Genomic DNA, 14,031 nt, shown 5'->3' on the forward strand with positions numbered 1-14,031 from the left:
CACTGAGGGAATTTTCAAAGGTACCGGAATCAGCCAGCCCTGGCCCGATGCTCAGGCCCCGAGATATGTTGAGATGGCCTTCCCAGGAGGCTCAGCCGCCGGCAGGAGACCCTCAGACCCAGACCTCTTGTGACCCCTGGGGACAGCAGTACCCACGATGGCCAGTGCCACGATTCTCTGCAGCATGATCAACCCTTTATCCATCTACCCAACCGTCCCAGGCTGTGGTTTCCCAGCACCCCTCCCAGCTGGCACCCATTCAGGTGCCTGTAATGTGTCCCTCAAAACCCTTGGAAAGCACGGGCTTGGGGGGGCTTTTTGGATCCTAAGATAGAGCAGGATTTTCAACCTTACTCTCTACCCCCCCCCCCCCGGCTTTCCATGAGACCTAAAGGAAAACCATTTCCTGGTGGCACAGGCCCTCTGCTGGGCAGAGCTCAGCTGGAGTCCTCAAGACCTGGGAGCCCATGGGATGCAGGGTTCACATGTGAACAAGCGCCACCCTGGATCCCCTGTGTGGGCCCTGGTTGCTGTGAGGCTGGGCCTGGGGTCTGCTGGGGGCAGTGGCCGGGTCCTCTTGAGCTGCCAGGACAGAACACAGCCCACACCTCAGGCCACTTGTCCCCAGCCTATCTCTCTTGAGCCCAGCATCTGAGGTGACTCACTGGTCTTGGGTTGCATCTTGCAGCTGCGAGCCGGGGCGGGTGGCCCTCTGGGCTTTGAAGTGGCTGAATGCCATGTGCAGCAACACCATGCTGCCCTCTGCACCCCATTTTGTGGCCCTGGAGTACCTCTATTCTGGGCCCCATGGGGACAGCAGGCCTGGGGAGGGGGAAAGCCTGGGCCTATGGAGGTGCAGTTTGGGGGCATCTCTGCGTGCAGACTGGAGGGGCACAGCAGCACCGGGGATCACCAGCCTCCCTTTGGGGGCAGTGGACAGCGAAGGGCTGCGAGAGGGACCTGACCGCATGAACGAGGCCACGCGACGTCCCCCGTGTCTGTGGCACCTGCTCGGCTGCTGTCACTGGATCCTCAGAACAGGTCTCCATCTTACAGATGGCAACACTGAGACCCAGAAGAAAAAAGGGACCTGGGGATTGAGCTTCCCCTTCCGAGAGGGCTGCCGGGAAGGTCTGAAGCAGGGCAGGGGCATGGCCAGCTTTCATCTTTTTAGGAAAGTCTCTCTGGCTCAGTGGGGCTGAGCAGAGGTGATGGGACTCTGCGTCTGCTGACTCCAGCATTAATGTCCTCCCTTGAGGACAGGACTCACCATACTTTGTCCCTGTCCTTCTGGAACTCTCTGGCCAGAGGTGGAGACATCACTGCAATGGGAGCATCTGCTAGCTGACAGCAGGGGAGGACCAGAGGCAAATGTGTGGGTGAGGACCACACATTTATTTTTATTTTATTTGTGGGTATTGGGTTTGAACCCAGGGACCTTCTACTTCCTTCAAGCTACACCTCCAGCCTTTAAAAAAGTCTGTTTTTCACACAATGTACTTAAACATATCGAAGCCAACCACTAAGCCAAGCATGGGAAGGAGGGATGGGGAGGGAATGGGGTGGGAATTGGGTAGGGGCTAAATGGGTGATGTGCACATGTATGTCCACACAAGTTTTTTTTTTACCCCATATGATTTATGAATATAATGCACCAATAAAACATTTAAAAAAGTCTGTTTTTATTTTTGGCACGGGGTCTTGCTAAATTGCTGAGGCTGGTCTCAAACCGGAGATTCTCCCTCCTGAGCCTCGCAAGTACTGAGATTACAGGTGTGTGTCTCCTTGCCTGGCAGAATTGCACATTTAGCTGTAGCCGCTGCAGAGGCTTGGTGGGAAGGTGACAGGTAAGCAGGGATCAGAGGGCAGATACGGGAGGAGGGGCAGGATTCCAGGAGGAAGGAGCCGGCGTGCAAAGGTCCTGTGCCGGGAGGTGCTGGCTGGGTGTGAGGGACTGATGGACGGAGGTCGGGAGGCAGGAGGGTCAGGAAACAGGAGGCAGGGTGATTCTGCACGTGTTGGGCGAATGGTAGAGGGTGGAGATGGGAGAGGTGGAGTCCTCACCTGGACATCCACCGTGTCTCTGGCACCTACCACCGTGCCTGGCACACAGGGGGTGCTCAGGGAATATGCAGCAGATACATGGCGTCATTTTACAGGGGCAGCTGTGGGTGGACATGTGATCACTCAGTACCAGAGGGAGCCAAAAATCCCAGGGACTTTGGTCATATATAGTCAATTTTTTTCTAGTACTGGGGAACTGAACCCAAGGGTATTCTACCTCTGATCCACAACCTCAGCTCTGTTTTGTTTTATTTATTTTTTAATTTAAAACAGGGACTTATTAAGTTGAGGAGAGCCCTCAGGAAGTTGCCAAGGATGGCTGTGAACCTGCCTAATCTTCCTTTCTCAGCCTTTCTAGTACTGGGATTACAGGTGTGCGCCACCACGCCTGGCTCGGACATGGTAATCTTGAAAGAACTGCATCCACTACTGCACCCCGGCAGGGCCTAACTCCTGGGGCTGCAGACCGGCTCCCCCAACTAGTGGGATGGCTTTCTCTGATCACAGGAAGCTATGTGAGGCTGGGACACTGCCAGGGACTTCCCTAACGGAGAAGAACATTCCTTGACAAGTGTGGAGAATGAACAAATTCAGAAGTCGGGGAGAAAAAGAAAGAGAAAATAGCAGCAAAGAAGTGGGCAGGAGGCCACGAGGTGTGCCAACGGGAAACTGGGTCCTGATGTTAGAAAAGGGATCCACGTTTGTGAGAACCTCTGCAACAAGAAAGCCTTCCGTGCCCATGCAACAGCTGGCCATATGTGCTACAATGGATTGGTCAAGATGTGCCTGGAGGTTTCTGAGATGCTATGCTCCCTTAAAATGACCTGGAGTGGCCATCTGGGGAACCAGCTGTCAACCCCTTCCCAACGGCCACTGTGGCCCAAGCATACAGTGCTTGATTTCCTGTCTACCTGCACAAGCCAGTCCCTCTGCAAGCTGACCAACTTTAGAAGGAAGGCTCATCCAGGGCCCAGAAAACACCAAAAGAGACACAGGTGAGCATTATATACAGCCATGAAATATGAGAAGTAACCCTGGAATTGCCACCAATATGAGGGGATAGACTGAGGAGATTATGGCACCCACTTATAATGGAATATTATATAGCTGTGAAAGCATGTTTTTCAAGAACTTTAATAACATAAAGACTTTCAGTATAATGCTAAAAGAAAAAAATCCCCAGGATATTAAAAAAAAACAGGTTATTGAACTATACATACAGCATGATTCTTATTTTGTGAAAGAAAGAAATCCCTAGAGAATATACTCATAATAGCAAAAATATTAGAAAGGAAATTGAATATAATGTTCAGAGTCATTGTGCTGTCTAGGCAGTGGTGGGATTAAGGAGGATTTTTATGTTCTTATAATTTTATGACATTCTTAATTTTCTACAGCGAGCATGTATTACTTTTATGATCTGAAAGGTCATTAAAATGAAGATTTGGAATAAAACCTGTGCTAACAAAGTAAAAAGCCAGTGATAGTTAGTTCATTAAAATTTTTAAAGCGAATTTAATTGTCTTGGAACATGTCACTTGTTATTAAAAAGATCTGGTAAAAGTTAACTTCAAATTTCTTGATAAGAAGCTTTATTAAAATATTAGAAAAACAATTTTCATCATTTTAACCTTCATCAAATCATCCCTGGTGCTTGAACAAGTCTTGCCAAATATTTGAGAGAATGGTTCGGTTCCTTCCATGAACCGCAGTGTTTTGTTTTCAATCAATCTATCCACTCGGCAAAAATAATAACAATAAAGACCTTATGCTTGTAAGACACTGTAATTTTGCTGAGCACACTAGAGGTTAAGCACAGTTCTAGGCTCTGGAGGTATCATGGTCAACAAAATGGCCAGAAATCCCTGTCCTTGTATCTGTGAGGGTCAATCAACAAATGAAAATGGTATCCAGGGGTTTTGGAGAGAAGAGGGGTAGGTAACAAATGGAGATTGCTCGTGTGTGTGTGTGTGTGTGTGTGTGTGTGTGTGTGTGTGTGTGGTCTGCTGGGAATAGAACCCAGGGACATCCTACTGGATCTGGCTACACGCCCAGTCCTTTTTATTTTTTTAATTTGGAAAGAGATCTTGCTCAGTTGCTGAGAGCCTCGCTAAATTGCTGAGGCTGGCCTGGAACCTGCGATCCTTCTGTCTCAGCCTCCCAAGTAGGGGGATTACAGGTGTGCACTACCACACCTGGCTGAGGTTGCTCTTTTCAATCAATTTGATTAAATCAGCTTGATTATTATTGTTTGAACAACAATAACAACAACAACAACAACAAAAACCCAAATAAAGGTGTCTTTAAAAACTCTATAGCCCATGGAAAATGAACATATTCTTTTCCAGTTTCAGATATAAAAGGAATAAAAATCTCCATAGAGGAATCAGCTCGGTCACTAATTATATGTCCTCCAGGTTACAATGTGCTAATTATCAATTTTTAAAACTCATATAAAATTATGATGAGTCATAGTGATGCTTGAGTGGTCTATACCCAGCTAGAGGGAGCTGGCCCTTACCCTTTCTAAGCCTCAGCGTTCTCACTGACACAGTGGGAACAATTACAGGCTCCTGGGACTCCTGGGGCTCTTGGGGGGCCCCTTCCCCCACAACTACCATTTCAGAGAGCTGCTGTCAGAATTCAGAAGCAAAATGCTTATGTTTAGGAGACAGCATGCGTGCCACGCACGTTTTTTTACACAGATGAGGCACCGGGCAGCAGGCCACCAGACATTGCTAGAGGCTTCCAGGGCTCTATTTCTTGGGCCCTCACAATTATACTGGAGACTATAATACTTACTCCCATTTCAAGATGGCACTGTGGCTTGGAAGGTAAGTCACCTGTGGAATCCCATGCCGTAACCCAGAAGTTCAATCTCAAAAAGGCAGGCTCCCAGCCACTCTATCGTGGGCTCACTGGCCAGGGGGCTCCTGAAGCCCTCCTGGCCTCAGTTTCTCCTTTAGGAGGCTGAGCAGATGTTTGCCTCCTGCCTTTTGCCCTGGGCTCCGTGCACTTACGGGACAAGGGCTTCAGGTAACAGTCCTCTGAGGGTGCCTCGCTGATGAGTCCTAAAGACGTAGACCATCATGCCCAATCAATCCCCTTCACGTCCCCATCTGCTGTGTGCCAAATACAGTGTGCACCGTTAGACCCAAACCTAATTAGCTTCTGACTAAATTCCTTGGGGAAGATGAGTGAGAATTATGGAGGGCCTAAGGATGTGGTACCCTGGTGAGTGGATGAGGAGGGGTGGCCACAGGGGGAGGAGAGGAAGGGGATTCTGAGTAGGGGGAGCCCTGAGGAGGCAGCCATGCTGTCGGGCTTGCCGGGTCCCCATGTGGCAATACTTCCTTGTTTGAAATCACTCATCACCTGCTCTGGGGATGGGGAGGGAACAGGTGGCCAGGGATGACGTGAAGGCCCACAAGCTGTGGCTCTCCTCCTGGCCACCTCTGCCCTCTGTGCCACCCCAAGGACCCCCGCATTCTCCCCACGCCCTGGGCCTCTGCCCGCTCTGCTTTGGGTCTGAGGTCCCCACTGCACCCAGAGGGGCAGATCCCTTCCTGGGGACCATCCCTCTCTGAAGATCCACTCTCTCCACGGGTTACTGGCTTTGTTTCCTCTCCGAGATTCACCCCTTCTGGGTGCCTTGGGACCAGCTGCCTGCAGGAGCACGTCACAGTCAAGGCTGGCTCCTCTCAGCCCTCCTGGCCGTCTCCCTGCCCTGGGGGCTGCTATCCCTGCCATGTGTTTGAACCATGGTGGGTAGCAATGTGTCCAAAAGCCACCTGACAGCCCAACTGCTCCCCAGGGAAAGTGATCCTCCCTGGACCCCCAAACCTGGAGTGCAGGGAGGGTACCCCTTATGGGCAGGTGAACCTTTCCATCCTGGTGGAGGCTGGTGGGTCTTGCACTGGGCAGAGCCCCCAAGGGAGTGCCTGAGAAAGAGTGGGAAGGTTTGCTTTGCAGTGAGATGCCCATGGGCCTTGGGGGATCCAGACCTCCTTGGAGGGGTGGGGGTGCATCTCAATCCCTTCACTTCAGAAGCCACTCTTTGCCTCAGCATCTACTGGTGGCCGACGCCTCATCAAAGGACACCTGTGGCCAAATGCCATTGAGCCCTGGCTGTGAGCCCGCTGCCCCAGGAGGATTGTATTATTCATAAACATGCCTAATTCACCTTCCTGTGTTTCAGGTGGGGAAACTGAGGCTCACAGAAGTTAAGTGTCTTGCCTTAGGTCATCAATATAGCCAGGAAGTCGCCCAGCCCCGCTTCTGTTTTCAAAACCCTTGAACATTCCGTACCATAGAATCCTGCCCGCTTTTCAGAGGAGGAAACCGACTCGGGCGCTCGGGGGACGTCCAGAGACACATCCTTTTGGTAGGCGCGGGGGACGACGCGGATGAAGACCCCGCCCTGGGGCCCCTGCGTCTGTCTCACACCTGTCACTTGTGTCCTCCCCTTCCCAGCCCGGGCCTGGCTACCCACGTTGGCACCCGCGCGGATGCGGAGGGCAGCCCTGGGTCCTCACTGCACTGCCAGCCCCCAGCCCCCATACCTCAAAGGGGAGAGAGGAAGGGCCGCGCGAGTCAGCTAGGGGTGGGGTGGGCGCTACCCAGCTTCTGAAGGCGACCCGGGCTGGGGGTGTGTGTAGGTGGGGGGCGTTTAGCTCAGCGCTGCACAGCCAGCGGAGCCGACGCCTCAGTCCTTCTTACGGCCCACGGGAAAGTCTGCCCCAAAGCAGGAGGAGAAGGTGCGATGGGGAAGCGCCTTCGTCCACCCTCGGCGCTCAGATAGGCCGGGGCAGCGGGCACCGCAGCAGGGGCATGGCCCGGGTTACCCGCCCCTCGTAGGGTCAAACTTCCTGGCTCAGGGGGCTGGGAGGAGGGTTCTCGCTCAAACTCTGCGAAAACCTGGGTCCCTTTCCTCTCTCGGCCCATCCGAGAGTGCGCCCTAGTTTTCCCTCCTTGGGTGGGTTGCTCAGGGATCCCCCAAGCCGAGGGCGCGGGGTCGGGGAGACTACCTTGGGCCCCCCACACCGGGTGGATGCTCGTCCGGGACTCCAGCTGGGCAGGGAGCCCTCCCCGTCCCCGCGGCCGGGGCGCTTGGGGCAGCCTCGGCGCGCGGGTGCGGGGGTCCTCCCGGGGCGCGGGAGGCGGGGCGGGGTCCGCAGAGTCCCGGGATCCCGCTCGGGCCCGGCGCCCAGGCTGAGCGGGGTGCGCCCCCGGGGTGCGCTCGCCGTGCGGGGCGCGGGGCAGCGGGCCGGGCCCCTCCCGCCCCCCGCGCGCCTCCCCCGGCCGCACGCCCCTTACTCGGCTTGGCTGCCGCGCTGCGCCCCGAGCGCCGCAGTGGCGGCTCCAGCTTCGGCTCCAGCTCGGGTTCCCGCTCCGGCTCCGGCTCCGGCGCGGGCTCGGGCGCGGGGGGCGCGCCCCTCCTGGCTGGCGGGCGGCCGGGCGGGGCAGCGCGGGCGCCGCGGGGTGGGCCGAGCCAGGCGGACCCGCCGCCCGCGATCGGGGCCGAGGAGGCGGCGGCGGCGCTGCCCAGGACCCGGCCCGGCCCTGCCGCAGCCCCGCCCGGCCGCCCGCCCCCGCGCCGCCCCCGCTCGGGCCCCGCGCCGGCCGCGCGCCTCCCCGGCCTCCGCACCGCCGCGCCCGGCCCGGGTCGCTGTGGGCTGGGGGGACGGGAGGAGGGGACCGCCGAGCCGCGCCCCTCTGCGCACCGCCACAGACACCCACTCCTCCGCAGGCGGAGAGGCAGGGAGGCCGGCGCGCAGCCAGCCGCGTGCAGGGGAGGGCAGACAGACAGACGGAAAAAAAAAAAAAAAGGGACAGACGCACAGACTTGTGCGGGAAAGGTTGGACCCTATGTCAAGGAAGGACAGCCAGGCAGGTTGGCCAGAGACAAGGATGGGCACTTGGCGGGGGATCCTTGCTACCGGCAAAGCGCACGGGCAGCTGGAGGGGTGAGGGTGGCCGGGGGCAGAGCATGGCTGAGCCGTTGGGAGGGACCCAGGAGCCTGGCAGGAGTCGCTGATGGGTGAGTTCTGGGTTGCCAGGGTGCGCCCTAGTCCAGGCCTCTGAGTGACCAGCAGACCCGTGGCCTTAGCCCCTCACCCACTCTGCCCTCTGGCAGATACCAGCCTGCCTGGAGAGGGGGCTGCCTGGCTCGGGGAAGGAAGCCAGCTCCCAGCACCTGCTCTGCAGCACCCTGCTCTGGGGCCTTGGACCAATTCTAGCCCATCCCCCAGCATCCCTTTTCTTCATTACCACAGAGCCCCTGTTTTTCACACCTTATATATTGGGGTGCTGGCAGTTGCTTATAGAATCCCTTGCAATCTCTACTTGCCTGGAAACCCCATAAGTGTAGCCTGGAGCCGGGCTCAAGGGTCCCAGAGTCCACACTCTTCATGTTGAGGAATGAGTTGATGAATTCTGTGGTTGCCAAACTTCTCCTAACCCTCACCTCACAATTTATTACCAGGAACCTGGAATTTAAAGAGGGCAAGGGAGCTGGGCGTGGTGGCCCACATTTGTAATCCCAGCATTCGGGAGGCTGAGACAAGAGGACCTGGGTTCTCAGACAGCCTCAGCTACTCAGTGAGGCCCTTTGCAACTCAGTGAGACTGTTTCAAGATAAAGAAAAAAAAAAAAATAGGGCCAGGGGTGTAGCTCGGAGGTATAAGAAGGTCCCTGGGTTCCATCCCCAGTACCACAAATAAATAAATAAATATTCAAATAAATAAATAAATAAATAAATAAATAAATAAATAGGCAAGGGGATTCAAAGCCAGGTTTGTTTCAAGACCCCAAGGCCTGAGGCCTGCCCACTGTTGGGAAGTGGCTCTCAGAGAAGAGATAAAACACAGGGGCAGAGCTGAGCATGTCCCTGATAAACGTAGGGGAAGCAGATGCCTAGGGGTGGTGTGAAAGGGAAATTATCCAGCAACAGCCCTGCAGGAGGTGGGGATACAGAGGAGAAAATAGACCTCACTGTATGTGGGGCACCTTGTTGGGGGCTTCCCTGGGGGAGGCAGGGGCAGCTAAGCCCTCAGTGGTCACACCCACTCCTGCCTCCTTTGGCAGCTGTTCATTCTGGGCTCTGCCTCCTGCACTGTTTCACTCCCTCTCCCAGGAACTAGATTGCCTGGGACTGCCACAGGGGTGCCTTCAAAGTGTAGGTGATTAGGGCCAAAAAGAAGAGAAACATAGCAGATTCCTGAGAAAGGGGACTGGGGAGATCTTTTGTCCAACCCATGCATTTGTTTTATGTGTGGATAAATGAAAGACCAGAGTAAAGAGAGGACAGGTCAGGGCAGAGAGCTAGGTGTAGAGGCCCTCAGACGCCCAGGCCGAGGCTGCTCCCTGCACAGTCACCTTGCCCTTCCTGAGCAGACAGTAGCTGATCCTGACAGGACGGACATTCTAGTTGTTCAGCGGTTTTTCCCTGGACGCTTTGGCAAGGCTGTGCATGTGTGTATGTGCTTTGTGGTGGTGAAGGAAGGTTGGCTCACTTAGAGTGAGTCCTTGTGGGAACCTCCAGCCCTAAAGAATTGATTCCCCTCCACCCCTGACTCCAGCATCATCAGCCTGACACATCCAGCCTGTCCTCAGACCTGCTCTGCTTCCTGGAAACCAGGACACTGGTTTCCGGTGACCTGGTGATGATGGTCCAATTCTTCAGGAAGATGGATTATGATTGCCTACCTCCGACTCTCTGTCTGTCTATCCATCCGTCCATCGACCCACCCACAAATATATGTAAATATATATATATATATATATATATATATATATATATATATATATATCAGTATAGGACACTTGGAAAACATAAACATAAAGGGAGAAGAAAATAAAAGGCAGCCCTTATTATTAATTAACTAATACTATTAATATTTGAGCTTTCCTTTTTCTTTCTTTTTGAGTTGTATAACTCTGCTGGTGTCCTCAAATGAAGTGAACTTGTTAACTCTGACACCCCCTTTCCAGCCCTTTGAAGGGCTGTCTAGCCTGGTATCAGATAGTTGAGCTATATTTTATTTAACCAATCCCCTATTGCTGAACATTTAGTTTGTTTCCATTTTCCACACTTTTGGAAAACTCCGCAATGCATCCTTTTAGGTAAGTTTGTGCATGTCCATAATTACCCATTTAAAAAAATGTTTTTGATTCTAAGGATTGAACCCAGGGGCATTCTACCCCTGAGCTACATTATCAGCCTTATTTTATTTTATTTTTGCGGGTCTAGGGATGGAACTCAGGGGTATTTGACCTCCAAGCTTCCTCCCTGCCCTATTTTTTATTATTTATTTTGAAACAGGGTCTCTGAGTTGTGAAGGGCCTCACTAAGTAGCTGAGGCTGTCTGGGAACCGTGATCCTTCTATCTTAGCCTCCAAAATGCTTGGATTACAAGTGTGGACCACCACGCCCAGCTAGCCCTACTTTATTTTTTATATTGAAACAGGATCTTACTAAATTGCAAAGGGCCTCACTAAGTTGCTGAGGCTGGCTACAAACCTGCAATCCTCCTGCCTCAGCCTCTCAAGTCCTGGGATTACAAGTGTGTGCCACCACCACCAACTCATGATTATCCTTTATGTCAAGGGGCATGTCCTTACATCTTTGATGTATCCTTCTGTACAGGTTCAAATTAAGGTGAAGGGCATCTATTAGGTAACGGGAGCACAGTGGTGCCTGGTGTCTACTTGGCCAAGGGTTGTGTAGGGAGGTTGAAGAAGGGAACTTTTGCGAAATTGTATGGTGATACTTTGGTTTGAATGTGTCCCCAGAGTCCACTGTTGGAAACTTAGTCCGAGTGCAGCAGTGTTGAAAGGCGGGACCTTCAAGAGGTGACTGGGTCATGAGGGCTTTGCTCTGACCAAAGGACTGCTGCCACTATGGAGGGAATGGTTATTGCCAGAATGGGCTCCTTATAGGAGGAAGAGTTCAGACCCCTTCTCCCACTCTCCTGCCCACAGGCTGCCTTCTACTGTTACGACAGAGCAAGAAAGCCCGCACCCGCACAGCTTCTTGGTCTTGGGTTTCCCAGCCTCCAAAACTATATGCCAAATACATTTCTATTTACTATAAAGTACCATGTTCATTGCATTCTGTTAAAGTAACATAGAACAGACAAAGTCTGTTGACATCTCAGGACACTGAGATGCCCAAGTGTGGGGCTCTGGGGACTTGTTCTAGAGTGTGCTCTGTGTTATCGTAGTCACAGGAAACCCTGAAGAATGTCCTTTCTATTTGTCAAGAGTGGTGTCTGCAATGCCATTCGTTTCAGACAGAATCCAGAGGGCAGAGGTGTTGGGGGGGGCCTCCTGGTCCTAGTTAGCTTGTGCCTCCCACCGCCCTTCCTCTCTGCAAACATCTTAATTTCACTGTACCTTCACTCCAGTGATGGCCAACTTATCCATATTATTGCTGGAGGCAGGGATTGTCTGATACTAAGGGTGGATAAGGGGCGAGGGGAAGGCCTCCAGCTGGAATTTCTGTCTACAAAGAAGCCGTCAGAGCTGGGTGTGGTGGCGGTACTTGCCTGTAATCCCAGTACTTGGGAGGCTGAGACAGGAGGATCGCAGGCCCACAGCCAGCCTTAGCAAATTAGTGAGGATCTGTTTACAAATAGAAACTAAAACAGGGCTGAGGGCGTCACCCAGATGTAGAAGGCCTCTGGATTCCATACTCAGACATTTACACACACACACACACACACACACACACACACACACACACACACACACACACACCTGAACCCATCAAGTCTTTGGGGAAGGTTACATCTTGCCTTGACTATACTACAGAGGACCTGCCACTCTATTGCTTCTACCTTGGGGACAGGGAAACCTATTCCACCATCTTTGTGAAGGTTTTTCCTCTCTCCATCTGATTTTTGCTAAACTCCCTGGAACGTTTCCCGGTGCCATTAAGGGGTGGCTTAGGCTTGGTGGGGAGGCGGGGCAGGGAGCAGGCCCACCTACCCTCTGCAAGGCCAGAGGGCTCTCCAACAGCCTCAGCCACTTAGTGAGGCTCTCTGTAACTTAGTGAGACCCTGTTTTAAAATAAAAAATGAAAAAAATAGGGCTGGGAGTATAGCTCGGAGGTAGAATGCCCCTGAGTTACATTCCCAGTACTGAAAAAAAAAAAAAAAAAAAAGAAACAGAAAAAAGAAAAATGAAGAGGCACTTAAAATTAGGCAAAAAGGATTACTAGGTGTTCTTTTAAATGACTATTAGGGGTCATATCTTTCTTAGAGAGGTTTGTGCCTATCCTTATCTCTGAGCTATTTTATGATTCTGTAAGTTCTGGGAAACTGGCTATAATGCAAACTGTATTTGTCCATTGAGATGCTGATGAGGTTTTTTAGGTGGGAGGGGGGATCAGTTGACAGCTGTGGGGGCCGGGATAACAGCTTTACATGTGCGCATGCTCTGTGGATTCTCTTCTGTGTATAACATTGTAATGGTTCCCCCATTAGTTAAATAAAATCTTATGTATGTATTTATTGTGTATTGGTATAACATTCATAATTTCATTCTTTAAAAAGTTTAGCTGGGCGTGGTGGCGCACGCTTGTAATCCCCGTGCTTGGGAGGCTTAGACAGGAGGATCATGCAGGTTCGAACCCAGCCTCAGCTACTTAGTGAGGCTCTCAGCAGCTTAGCAAGACCCTGTTTCCAAATAAAATATAAAATAGGTCATGGTCTGGAGGTAGAAGCCCTTGGGTTCCACCCCCAGTACTGAAAAAAAAAAAAAATCCACTGGGTATGGTGGTTCATGCCTATAATCCCAGTTCTTGGGAGGCTGAGACAGGAGGATCACAGGTTCAAGGCTAGCCACAGCAATTTAGCAAGACACTTTTAAAAAAATGTAAAAAGGGCTGGGGGTATAACTCAGAGTTAGAATGTCCCTGGTTCAACCTGTAGTAAAAGAGAGGAGAGAGAGAGAGAGAGAGAGAGAGAGAGAGAGAGAGGAAGAGAAACAGCAATTTATCCTTAACAGTAGTGGGCTTCACTTTCAACTTGGGGCTCTCTTATACCAGAGCTTTGTCTATTACTGGAGGTAGTAGGGCTTGAGACCTTTAGAAGACAGGGAAATTAGTATGGGCTGGGTATTTCTAAATGCTTTCTGGGGGAGGGGTGTTGGGAGAACAGAGGATTCATAGAGCCAAGCCCGAGGTTTAAGGACTGGGCAATTAAGGACAATGTTTGAAAACTGAGAGTAATACAAGTCAGACAATTGACTGAAAGTACACATGCAAAACGTTCAGTGTAGTTTCTGGCACATAGTAAAGTCTCCATAAACATTACATCCAAATCTTGAATGTCTACTTGTAAAAGAGCAAAGGAAGGCCTTTTTTCTTATGGCTTTTTTTTTTCTTTCTTGGCCACAGGACTGAGATATCTTTGGTTACGAAAATAGATTCTAGTGTTCAAAATAATGTCAGCTGCCAGAGAGGCTGCACTTGAGTCTAATTTAAAAGTTTAGAAAATAATACCGACAGGCCCTGAACTCAAACACTTAACAAATCATCCAGAATTAACTCAGATTAAAAAACAAACAAACAAACAAACAAACAAAAACAGGCAAACCATGATCCTCTTTACTTTCCTGACCAAGAATGGTCGGACCTTTCCACCCACAGGAGAGTCAACCACGGCACAGTTACATGATGAGCTTACTTAAGCCAACTGCAGGTGGCTGGTGGGGAAGGTTCACAAGCAGGGTTGAGTGCAGGAAGCCAGGTGCTGCAGGATTCCATTTATAGGTGGTGTTGAAAGGCCAGGTGTTGTTTACACTGAGGGGGGGGGACACAGTGATTGGTTGGGGGCTTTGGGCCTCCTGACATCGCTGCTTCCTGATCTGGGTGCTAGCCACACCAGGCGCTTTATGCAAATTTATGCAAATTTTCCGCCTAGCACACGGATGTGCATTGGCTAGTATGAACGCTATACTTTA

Source organism: Muscardinus avellanarius (genome assembly GCF_963383645.1).
Source record: "Muscardinus avellanarius genome assembly, chromosome: 10".
NCBI lineage: Eukaryota > Metazoa > Chordata > Mammalia > Rodentia > Gliridae > Muscardinus > Muscardinus avellanarius.